Below are 11,545 nucleotides of genomic sequence, written 5' to 3'. Positions count from 1 at the left end.
AAAGGCAATCACTGAACATAATGGTCCTGGATTATTCATAACAAAACAAACATGATTCATTCAATATTTTTTTTAACAAATAAAAACGCTTTGTCATCCTTTTCTATATTCAAAACAGGAGAAATTAGAAAATTAAGCTTAGTCACATTTGAACGAAATATCAAATAACTCACAATTTGTGACATTTTATTTATATATTACAAATTTACATTGAGATGGAATCTACAGGATCCCTGTTAGGGCAACCAGTCCGGAACCCACGAGTGTAGTTCTTAAAAAAAAATATAACTTTTGTTATAAATTGTTTAGTGTTATTATTTCACTAGTTCTGTAACTGAATGAAGATTTATTTCAAAGGGTAGGCTTTCTAGTTTGAATTTCCGTAAAAAATTTGATTGATTTAAATGTAATATGGCGTCAGTACATAGAGTAAATTGCCTAAATTCTAGCCTTTATTCTTCCCCGGAAGTAGACAGACTGATCCTGTTGTCAATAAAAACAAAATTTTGCAACGGAATGCCGGTCATGAGGCACTGAGATTGTACTTAGACACTTCAAAATGAATGCCTAATATGAACCAGAAGTCCCAAAGTGGCTATCAAAATTATTTATTGAACATGACCCTATATATTTATTATGATTTGCAATGCGTTCCAATGGGGCAAATAATTGGGTCCCCGTTCCAGATGACACTACGCATTACATTGATACCATTATGGGAGAATAAACACAACATAGATACCAGGATTGCAATTTTATGTTTGCGCCAGACACGCGTTTCGTCTACAAATGATTTATCAGGGACACTCGAATAAAAACATGTAAAAGGCCAAATAAAGTACGAAAAAAGTAAAATCACAAAAATACTGAACTCCGCAGAAAATTCAAAACGGAAATAATAAAGAAACACGAAAGGGCATATAGGTAATTTAATCCTGAGTAAAGGGACATAAAAAAGCCAAAGATAAATTTGATTTTAACACCATAACACAAAACCGATTTTTTTTTTATTATTATTATACCAATTCATTTAAACCTATGCTTATAATGAGTTTTTTTTTTGTCTTGATACAATTAAGATATATACTTGCTTATGTAACAATATTAACCTGTTAAATCATTATTGATTAAGGCGATAGTAGATCAGAATGACTTTTTGATTATTAAATACTCATGAAATTAGTTATCAAATGTACCAGGATTATAATTTAATACGCCAGACGCGCGTTTCGTCTACATAAGACTCATCAGTGACGCTCAGATCAAAACAGTTAAAATGCCAAACAAATACAAAGTTAAAGAGCATTGAGGACCCAAAAATTCCTAAAAGTTGTTTCAAATACGGCTAAGGTAATCTACTCCTGGGCGTAAGAAAATCCTTAGTTTTTCGAAAAATTAAAAGTTTTGTAAACAGAAAATTTATAGAAATGACCATATAATTGATATGCATGTCAACACCGAAGTGCTGACTACTGGGCTGGTGATACCCTCGGGGACGAAACGTCCACCAGCAGTGGCATCGACCCAGTGGTGTAAATAGTTATCAAATGTACCAGGATTATAATTTAATACGCCAGACGCGCGTTTCGTCTACATAAGACTCATCAGTGACGCTCAGAAAGCCTTTTTTTCCAAAAGCATGGATTTGATGATTACATATTGTTGTAGGCGATTGAGCATAAGGTTCATGTTTGGATGGATATTTGTCTCATTGGCACTTACACCACATCTTCCTATATCTACGTTTGTCATTTCTAATTTTGCATATCTTAATTCATCATCGCTACTGAAAATATCTTTTATGTTTGATAAGGCTTAATTTTTCCGTATATGTCTTAATGTAGTGTCATAGAAAAAAATATCATCCTTGTATTCTGTTTCTGTTTATTGGACATAATCTCTAAGCACAACTCATTTCATTACCAAATTCCCCGCACGAGATTCTTCTTTTTTTCAATTTGCGTGTAACTTAATTTGCATACTATTGATGTATCCGCTTAGACATATTGTTTTGTGTTTCGTTTTCATTTCATCTTCCTCATTGTTCTTAAAAACTAACTAAGTAATGGATAAGATCCATTTCTTAACGGCTATACACAGGATTAAATCTTCAATACCCTTTAGCTCACACAGGTTTTTTTTAACAAAAACAATACTAGTTGTGTTTGTATATAGTACTTTATAATTCCTTAGCCATACTGGAAAATAAAACAAATTACATTGATTCGAAAAAAGCATAATTTGGTTTCTCATTTTAATATTTTGAAAGCTTTTGAAACTGACCTTTTCAGTTGAAATTATAACTAAGAAATTTGTTTGAAGAAAACACAACACTATGAAAGAACACTGTTAGAAATATCTCATCAAAGGAAACAAAAAAGGTATTGCTTTAACTCCCCTTAACATTATATAACAAATAGTAAAATCACAAAAATAACGCACGCCGAGTAAAATACAAATAGGCAAGTCTCTTATCAAATGAAAAAATCAGACGCTCAAACACATAAAACAAATGGATAACAACTGTACAGACACTTTCTTATTTATAAAACGGTAGATTTCCTACAAGAGGATTGGTGCTCTCAAGGAAGCAATCAAAACAAGAGTTCCAATAGGTGAGGTTGAATCACCTCTTCGTAAATTTTACGGACGCCTTCACGAATTGGTTGACCGTAAAAGAATATCCGTTTTACAGAAGATATCGAATATGTTTCTTCTTTTGTTAGTACAATTCCGTTCCCTTTTCCCGAATATAAACTACCGAAAATAATTATCTATTGAGTTTGTAATAACATGAGCAACATGACGGGTGTCAGATGTGGAGTAGGATCTGCTTAGCTTTCTGAAACATCTGGGGTCACCCTCAGTTTTGGTAGGGTTCATGTTGCTTTGTCTTTAGTTTTCGACGTTGTGTCGACGTCTTGTTTACAATTATTTGTCTGTTTGTCTTTTTCTTTTCAGCCATATCATTGTCAGTTTATTTTAGAATAATGAGTTTTGCTGTCCCTCTGGTATATTTCGCCCCTCTTTTTTAAACCTGGTTCAAATTCATTTAAATCGACAACGATGTATGGAATAAAACTTAACAGACATAATAGGTATAAATGTCATAAAAGGGGTACAGCAATCATTGTGTTATTATCTTAATCACTTTAAAGTAAACGTATCATAGATAACAGGATTGAAATTTTATATCTACGTTAGACGCGCGTTTCGTATACAAAAGACTCATCAGTGACGCTCGAATACAAAAATGGTAAAAAGGCAAAATAAGGTACGAAGCTGATGAGCATTGTGGACCAACAATTCAAAATTTTTGCTGAACGAATAAATATATTAAAAACATTTACAAAAGATGGACGAAAGATACCAGAGGGAGAGAAAATAAACTGACAACGCCATGGCTTAAAATTGAAAAAAAAAAACAGACAAAGAATACTTCAAAAAGCACAACATAGAAAAAAAAAATTCGTGTGATGTAATCTGTAGTTTTCAAAAATTACTTTCCACAATACAAAAAAAATGTGGTATGACTGCCAATGATAAAAATCTCCGCAAGTGACCAAACTGACGCAGGAATATCTTCTTTTTCGCACTTATATCGTTTACCCCAACTTTTTGATATTTCCTTCCAGTGAAGTTGATACCGATTATAATTTATTTACCTGTGATTTGTATGGTATAGTTTTGTTTTTCCTCAGTAGCAATTTTTTGGAGTGAGCCAAGCGGACAAGACATGTAAGCAGCCATGTTCTTTGGTCTGAACTGGTAACAAAAGTCAAGTTGTCTATATAAGAAGAAATCAGCAGGACAACGACCGCTTCCTGAAAAAAATTGTAATAACACTATTTTACAAAAGCATTGTTATTTGAATCAGTTATACTGAAAATTAGAATTATAATATTTCTTCTTTGTTTTTGATTCCTGATTCGAGTAATATTCTATCATCGGATAAAATTTCATTCGATACGTATACGTATTTTGAAAAAAATTTTAATATGAACTTACGATCTCGAGTTATATAAAATCTCCATCCAGTTCCTGATTTAGCTATTACAGTATAAGTAAATGGATTTGAATGTACGATACACAGTTTTGTCAACGTGTTGTAGAAAAAAGATACACAACGACGATTTAATGAACATCTCATATCACATTCAGCTATTGATATAGAAAACATTATTTCATCATTGTTCTGATTTTCAAATGTGCCATCAGCCTCTGGTTTATGATGAGCTGATATGATTATCGTTCCGCTGTATAGTTTAATGAGCAAGTTAATAAGACAAAATACAATTTGCAGCCTCATTTTCCTTGACTTGTTCATAGGATCTGCATGTCTTTTCTCTTAGAAAATTGAAGATCTTTAAATCAAATAATTAGAAAGTTACAGAACGCCCACAAAATGATAGAAAGTCGACTATTGGTTAACCAAAAGAATATAAAAATCAATTGAAAAAAACTTAAGTTTCCTTGAATTATATTTATAATACTACTACTTACTTTAAGTTTTCAATGTAGAAACCAAAATGTTTATTCAAAATTGGTTTTTTTTTCATAATAATATTTCAGCGTTTATAGTTTTAGTAGATTATCTTTTAATTGTAGTGATATAAAAAAAAAAGAAGATGTGGTATGATTGCCAATGAGACAACTGTCTACAAGAGACCAAAATGACACAACCATTAAAAACTATTTGTTATTGTACGGCCTTCAACAATTAGCTTTTTGTTGCAGTGATAGCTTATTAAACAAAAAGTAGAAAAGTAATTATATTTTTTTAATAAAAATCTGATACAGCTTAGGAAAATAACTAGATGAAAGGAGGTGCGAAAAATACCAAACAGACTATCAAACTCATAGATAAAAAATAAACTGACATCGCCATGGCTAAAAAAGAAATAGAGAAACAGACAAATATTATTACATAAGACACAACATAGAAAACGAAAGACTTAGCAACACGAACCCAACGTGACTATAAGAAACATATTTGATGTCATCAATGAAACGTTCATTCAATCACGGTCAACCAACTCGTGATGGCGTCCGTAAATTTATGAAGGGATGATTTCAACTTCATCATTTTGAACTCTTGGTTTAAAAGCTTCCTTGAGAGCAGCATCCCTCTATCACGGAAATCATGATAGAAAATACAAGCCCGGTAATATCGTATCAATTGGGAAATGTATACTCCGTATGCAGGCGCTGCTGGAATGTTGCTACTTAGAAATGGAAAGTTCACAATTAGGAAGCTCAACTCATCTCTTTGGTCGTAAATATTGTTTTTAACCTACCCTGATTGTTAATTTCTAGATATAAGACAAGATATGAGGTAGAATAAACTGTATCTGGAATATCCTTTATCTCTAGTTTGATAGGATGGTATATTAAATTTTCTCATAAAGCGCGAGGTTTGGCTAGACATAAAGTAGCTCCAATCCCCAATTTTTTTCTTAAAATGTCCTACCATTTTTTTCTTAAAATGTCCTACCATTTTTTTCTTAAAATGTCCTACCATTTTTTTCTTACAATGTCCTACCATTTTTTTCTTAAAATGTCCTGTACCATGTCTACAACATGGCAGTTGTTATCTAATAGTTATGTTCTATGTATGTTACATTGTCGTTTAATTATTTTATTCGTACTTCAGTGTTTCTGTTGTTTCGTTGTTTTCCAGCTGAAGTGTGTTTCCTTCGGCTTTGCTTTCCCACAATCGATTTATAACTGCGGTTTTCTAATGGTGCCTTTATTTTTCCATGTTGATCATTTCCCTTTTCTTGATAATTTTGTTGCGTTTGTTTCTTGTTATGGAAATATATATTTTCGATTCGATACTCGATTCGATATCAAATAAACTCATCATAGATATCAGGATTGAAATTTTGAGTATGCGCTAGATTCATCAATGACGCTCGACTACTTGGGTGCTGATACCCTCGGGGATTAAAACCCGGCAGAAGTATCGATCAAAAGGTGTAAATAACAATGACATTTCATGTCATCACAGAAATGCTGACTACTAAATATAAAAATTGGGTTTTGAAGTTTTGTTGTACCTGTAAAAACCTTATTTAAAACGGGATAGCACATCCTCATTTTTACGGAGAAGTTTATTTTTTTGCCGAGCCCAGAAATTAGAAAAGAATAAGTTAAACTAATTCTTAAAAGATACTTATTCAACACTATAAGTATATCTCTATATTATGTTTTTATTGGTCTCAATATTGATTCTATTTTCAGTAAGATGAGTAAATTATAAGCAAACTAAATATTATGGTTATATATAAATTTACATTCATGGCTTTACAATCTTTTGATACATGTATTTTGGCTTTTTCATGTTTGTCTTTGCCTGTTTGTGATGCCTTTACATTAAATATATTCATTTTTGGAAGGGTACTGATTAATGGTGTAGTCTTATATGCACGATTATGTTTTATTAGATGTAATAAACATAAGAAGATGTAGTATGAGCACCAAGAAGACAACTCTCTATCCAGTTCACAATTTGTAAAAGTAATAAATATCAAAGTATGGCTTTCACACCGAACAGCAAGCTATAAAGGACTCCCAAAATTACTAGTGTAAACACTTTTAATCAGGAAAACTAGCGGTCTAACCTTTTTTAAAGCATGAAAAGAGCAACACATACAACTTCCCAAAAAACACTTATATGGAGTAATGATCGATGTATGTCATATGGTGCAATGGTAAAAGGTGTCTTGTGCTATGGTGTAATGTGTGAGGAGAATGATGTAATGGTGTATGATGGATGGTGTGATTGTGAAACGTGTACTTAAAGTGTTGTAATCAAAATTAAAACCTATGCAAAAAAATGATCAGAACTTATCTGTAATTGTATACATTAATTTACAATATTGTGATCAAAATTCGTTTTTCAAAAATAAATATATCATTCTGTAGGTTCACGCTTTCGTTAAACAAAAAGTGCATTATGAGTAATTTTGTATGGTTTTAGATAGAGTGTGTAAGGTGTATGATGATAAATTGTAACATTTATAGTGTAATGACACAGGGTATGTGGGGTAACGGTGTATGCTGATAGTAATGTATGGTGTTAGTGGGACGTTTACACCATACAAGGACTGTCTCAACATCTACAACCAACAACCACTAAACAACAGGTTCCTGCATTTTGAGCTAGCTGTCAGTAAATGAGGGTACTATCAGATCTGTCATTGCTTGTTTGAATGTAAAACTACCGGGCCACGTCAAGTCTGTGTTTTTTTCAGATGTATTTCTAAATGTATGTGTATACATCTGACGAATGAATTTGTTTCCAACTAGTTTTATAGTTTGTTATCATGTTGTTCTGTTACACCTCTGTACCAGGTTGAGGGGAATATTGGGCTCCAGCTTACATATCCTATATGTGACTTTTATAAGTTAGGAGCCTTAAAATTTAGCGGCTGTTGTCTATTGCTGTTGGTCATATGTGTTGTTTGTTTACTGTTTTGTTTTGTTCTACTGCACCACTGTCCCCGGATTCAGGGTAAGCTTGGGCACACGCTAACATGTTTCCGCTCGCCTCATTCTGTTTGTGCCGTTCCGAAGTTCAAAGCCTGATATTCAATGGTTCTCTTTGTTGCTGTGTAAGATATTGTTTTATGTTCATGTGTTGTTCATCAATTAGGCCTTTAGTTTTCTCGTTTGATTTTATTCTTTTAATTTGTGATTTCGGGGCCTTTTATAGCTGAATACTAGTATATGGTATGGGCTTTGCTAGTTGTTGTAGGTCGTGCGGTGACCTGTAGTTGTTAATTTATGTGTCGTTTGTTCTCTTTTTTGTTACAACGCATTCGAAAAGAACGATTGAAACAAAGATCAGATAGACAAATTTAGAAGATTAATTGAATTACAAAGCGATATGATAATGTTGATACTGTGTACGGCCTTCACACGGTGGGAAAAGTTATTGATATTTTTTGACTCTATGCTTCGCCTTCGTTTTTGATTTCTTTTAAGTCGAATTGATCGCACAAGATCGCTGGGTTTTTTTGTTGTTTTTTTTTTATCTGTTTTCTCTTTGGGTTTTTTCAACCTACAGTTGATCTTTGTTTATTCCTTCTAAATCTAAAAATTCACGCCAATTTACTCAGTTTGAAAGTTATATCATTGTCAATCAAATAAATTCCAAGCATTAAATCTCTTAGTTATGTAAAGTATAATTTTGAATTTTTATGTTCGCTGACATCTTACCTTCTCTGCTTCTTCTGCTTCTGTCAGGTTATGGCCACAATCAACGGACTGATCATACTGCCATGGTTGGGTGCGCATATTCGACCACCCCCTTCCCCCCTAAAATTTTGAATTTAATTCAGCTTTGTCATCGAGGCTGTAAAGGCCTCGACTGACGGTGCTGATACGACCCCAGGAGGAAGAGCGTTCCAATCCCGGATAGTTCTTGGAAAGAATGAGTGTTTACGGTAATCACAGGATGATGATGGTGCTTGGAAGAATTTATCATGCATGTTTCGTGTCATTCTTTTCGGTTGTATTAGACGACCTTCCTTTGACATGGCCACTGTTGTTTTCTATTTTGTATAGCTTTGTGAGTCTCGCTTCCTCCCTTCTTTGTTCTAGAGATGTCCATTTCAATTGTTTTAGCATCAAGTTAACGCTGAAGTGATTATGATGTTTGTTGGATACGTAGCGAGCTCCTCTTCTTTGTACCATCTCAAGTATGTCAGTCTCTGTCTTAAGGTATGGATCCCATACTGGACTGGCATATTCAACAATTGGAAGTACACAAATGTACCAATGTTTAATAGGCATTCACCTTAACTGTAGTTGATCCTATATTTAAATTTCTTTTTTGGAAACCAATTGTTCGGTTTGCTTTATTGCATATATTATTTACGTGGTCATTCCATCTGAGTTCGAATGTAAATGTGCAGCCTAGATATTTTTCACTGCTGACTGACTCAAGAATTTGACCATGTAGACTGTATGAAGTTGCAATTGTCTTGTTTTTCCTGCTGATGGTGAGAACATTGCATTTGTCAGGGTGGAACGACATTTTCCATTTTGATTACCATAGTCCAAGTTTGTCCAGATCTAGTTGTAAATCATGTGAATCTTTGTCGGATGATATCGTTAGGTAAGCTATTGGTTCGTCTGCAAATAGTCGGACTGTAGATTTAATCCCATCTGGCGTATCGTTAATGTAGAACAGGAATAATGACGGCCCCAGTACTGAGCCTTGGGGTACTCCTGACTCTAAATCAGTATGAGATGAACTTTCTTCGTCAACAACTACTGCTTGTGTTCGATTAGACAGGAAGCTAGCAATCCACTTATTTACATTTCCTCGGATACCATAGTGTTCCAGTTTATGCATTAGGAGACTATTGCCGACCTTATCAAAGGCTTTCGAAAAGTCCATGATGAGAACATCCGTTTGCTTTCCTGCGCTCACGTTGTTGGTGATGTCATCCACAAATTCAATCAGCTTTGTTTCGCATGATCTTTTGCTACGAAATCCGTGTTGTAATGGATATAGAATGTTGTAGAGATCTGCATGATTCATAATATGCCTTTTTATTATGTGTTCCATGAGTTTACAGCAGATGCATGTCAGAGATATTGGTCGATAATTCTCTGCCTTGTATCTCTCTCCTTTCTTAAAGACTGGGCTTACGTTGGCGTTCTTCCAGTCAGATGGTACTTCCCAGGTATTAAGTGATGCTATAAAGATGATAGTTAAAATAGGGGCTATCTCGGTTGCAAGTTCTTTAAGTATTCTAGGTTTTATGTTGTCTGGTCCTGAAGCTTTATGTGGATTCATTTTTGTAAGAAGTTTCAGCACTCCATTGTCTGTAATGATTAGATCTTCAGCAGAAGGGTATTGACCTGGCATGTTACAACGATATTTGAATTGTTCTGGACTATATGTTTCCTTGGAAGAGAATGCAGATTGAAACTGCTTATTCAGGATTGTTGCTTGGTCCACAGGATGCGAATGAAGTACTCCATTACTACGTAGTGGTGCCACACCGCTGCTATCAGTCTTCATATGTTTGATATAAGTCCAGAAAACGCTACCTGTCATAGTCGTGCTCAACTGTATGTGTAGACAACTGTTGAAAAGGTCTATTACCTGCAATACAACTATAACTGATAATCTACATCAATTGTATTAATTATACTTGCTAAAATTATAAAAAAAAATAGTCCATGTCGTTATACTTAATACAATACATGTCTTTATATAACGCATCTTACATATAATGACTGCTGTTATGTCGAAATAAAACCTAAATCAAAGTATACTGAATCAGGTTAGTTCTGTTGCTTTTTATTGAAGCTGATTAATCTTATCAGAGTTGGATTAAAACTAAACAAAACAGATGCAACCACCAGATCTTTTTGGATATTTTAGACTTACTGGTTTGTTTTGGTGAAAACATCCAACAGCAAATATGCTATTTGTTTTCTATACAACGACCAAATACCAAACCCAGAGACTTACATGACTGCAGATTGGATAAATTGGTAAAAAAAAAGTAAGAAAACATAAACGAGTCTGGAATAGGCTACATGATGAAGAGAGGTACACTGTAATTATTCTTCAATATCAAAAATTATTTTTCATTAACATGGACAATTCTCTTATGACAGAAAGAGGCAAGTCAATAAGTTCATCTCTTGGACCCTGCAGTATTCCCGCGTTTTAATGTCAGAGATGTCAAGACAATCTAAACTATGTTTATTATATGCCATGTGAACAAAAGATACATTGTATTCATTAACTTTGCGATACGTTTGATACATCTTTAGGGTCACACTATGTATCTATGAGACAGCACAGTTTAAGACTGTTTATTTCACACTTTTGATAGTTTGGATAATGTTTTACATTGTTATAAAAAAAATGAGAATTTGAGTCAAATCAGTGACCATGAATTTGACAGCTAGTTCCCCTAATGATAGAGTTTAATAGATTATTTCATGAATTTTAGATGAATGCTAATTTTATCAAATATTCAAATAAAAAATAAATAATTGATCATCATGATCATCCAACAATACTATCTGATTAATCTCAAAAGGACAACGTTTTCGTTTGATTCTTGATTTGAAATAACTGCAATGACTGATACATTGATTTTGATATACAAGTAAACAAAGATCTTTTACCAAATAAAACATGCATACCTTTTTTCAAAGGAACCATACGGAGTCCAAGTTTGGTTTTCTTGCAATAGACTGTTCTGTGTATTCTGTTGTTTTTTGTATATACTAGCAGTTTATAACTTTTATTTTGCTTTGAAGGTAAAACAAGTAACACTTAAATTAATGTTGCAAACTAAGGTGAATTGCTTAAACTCCTAAATTATAGAAATCTATAATTCAACATTAATCATAATCTTTTATTGTGTAAATTAGATACACTTACTCGGGCTGGTGCCCTTTTGGTGCATCTTACACATTTCAGGACATTATTTAATGTGTGTACGACCTAGACTGAATTGAACACATCCCAAAGTGAATTATGTTGGTATAATGTACATGAATGAAG

This window comes from Mytilus trossulus, chromosome 11 (assembly GCF_036588685.1).
Source record: "Mytilus trossulus isolate FHL-02 chromosome 11, PNRI_Mtr1.1.1.hap1, whole genome shotgun sequence".
NCBI lineage: Eukaryota > Metazoa > Mollusca > Bivalvia > Mytilida > Mytilidae > Mytilus > Mytilus trossulus.
This window is presented reverse-complemented; position numbering follows the sequence as displayed.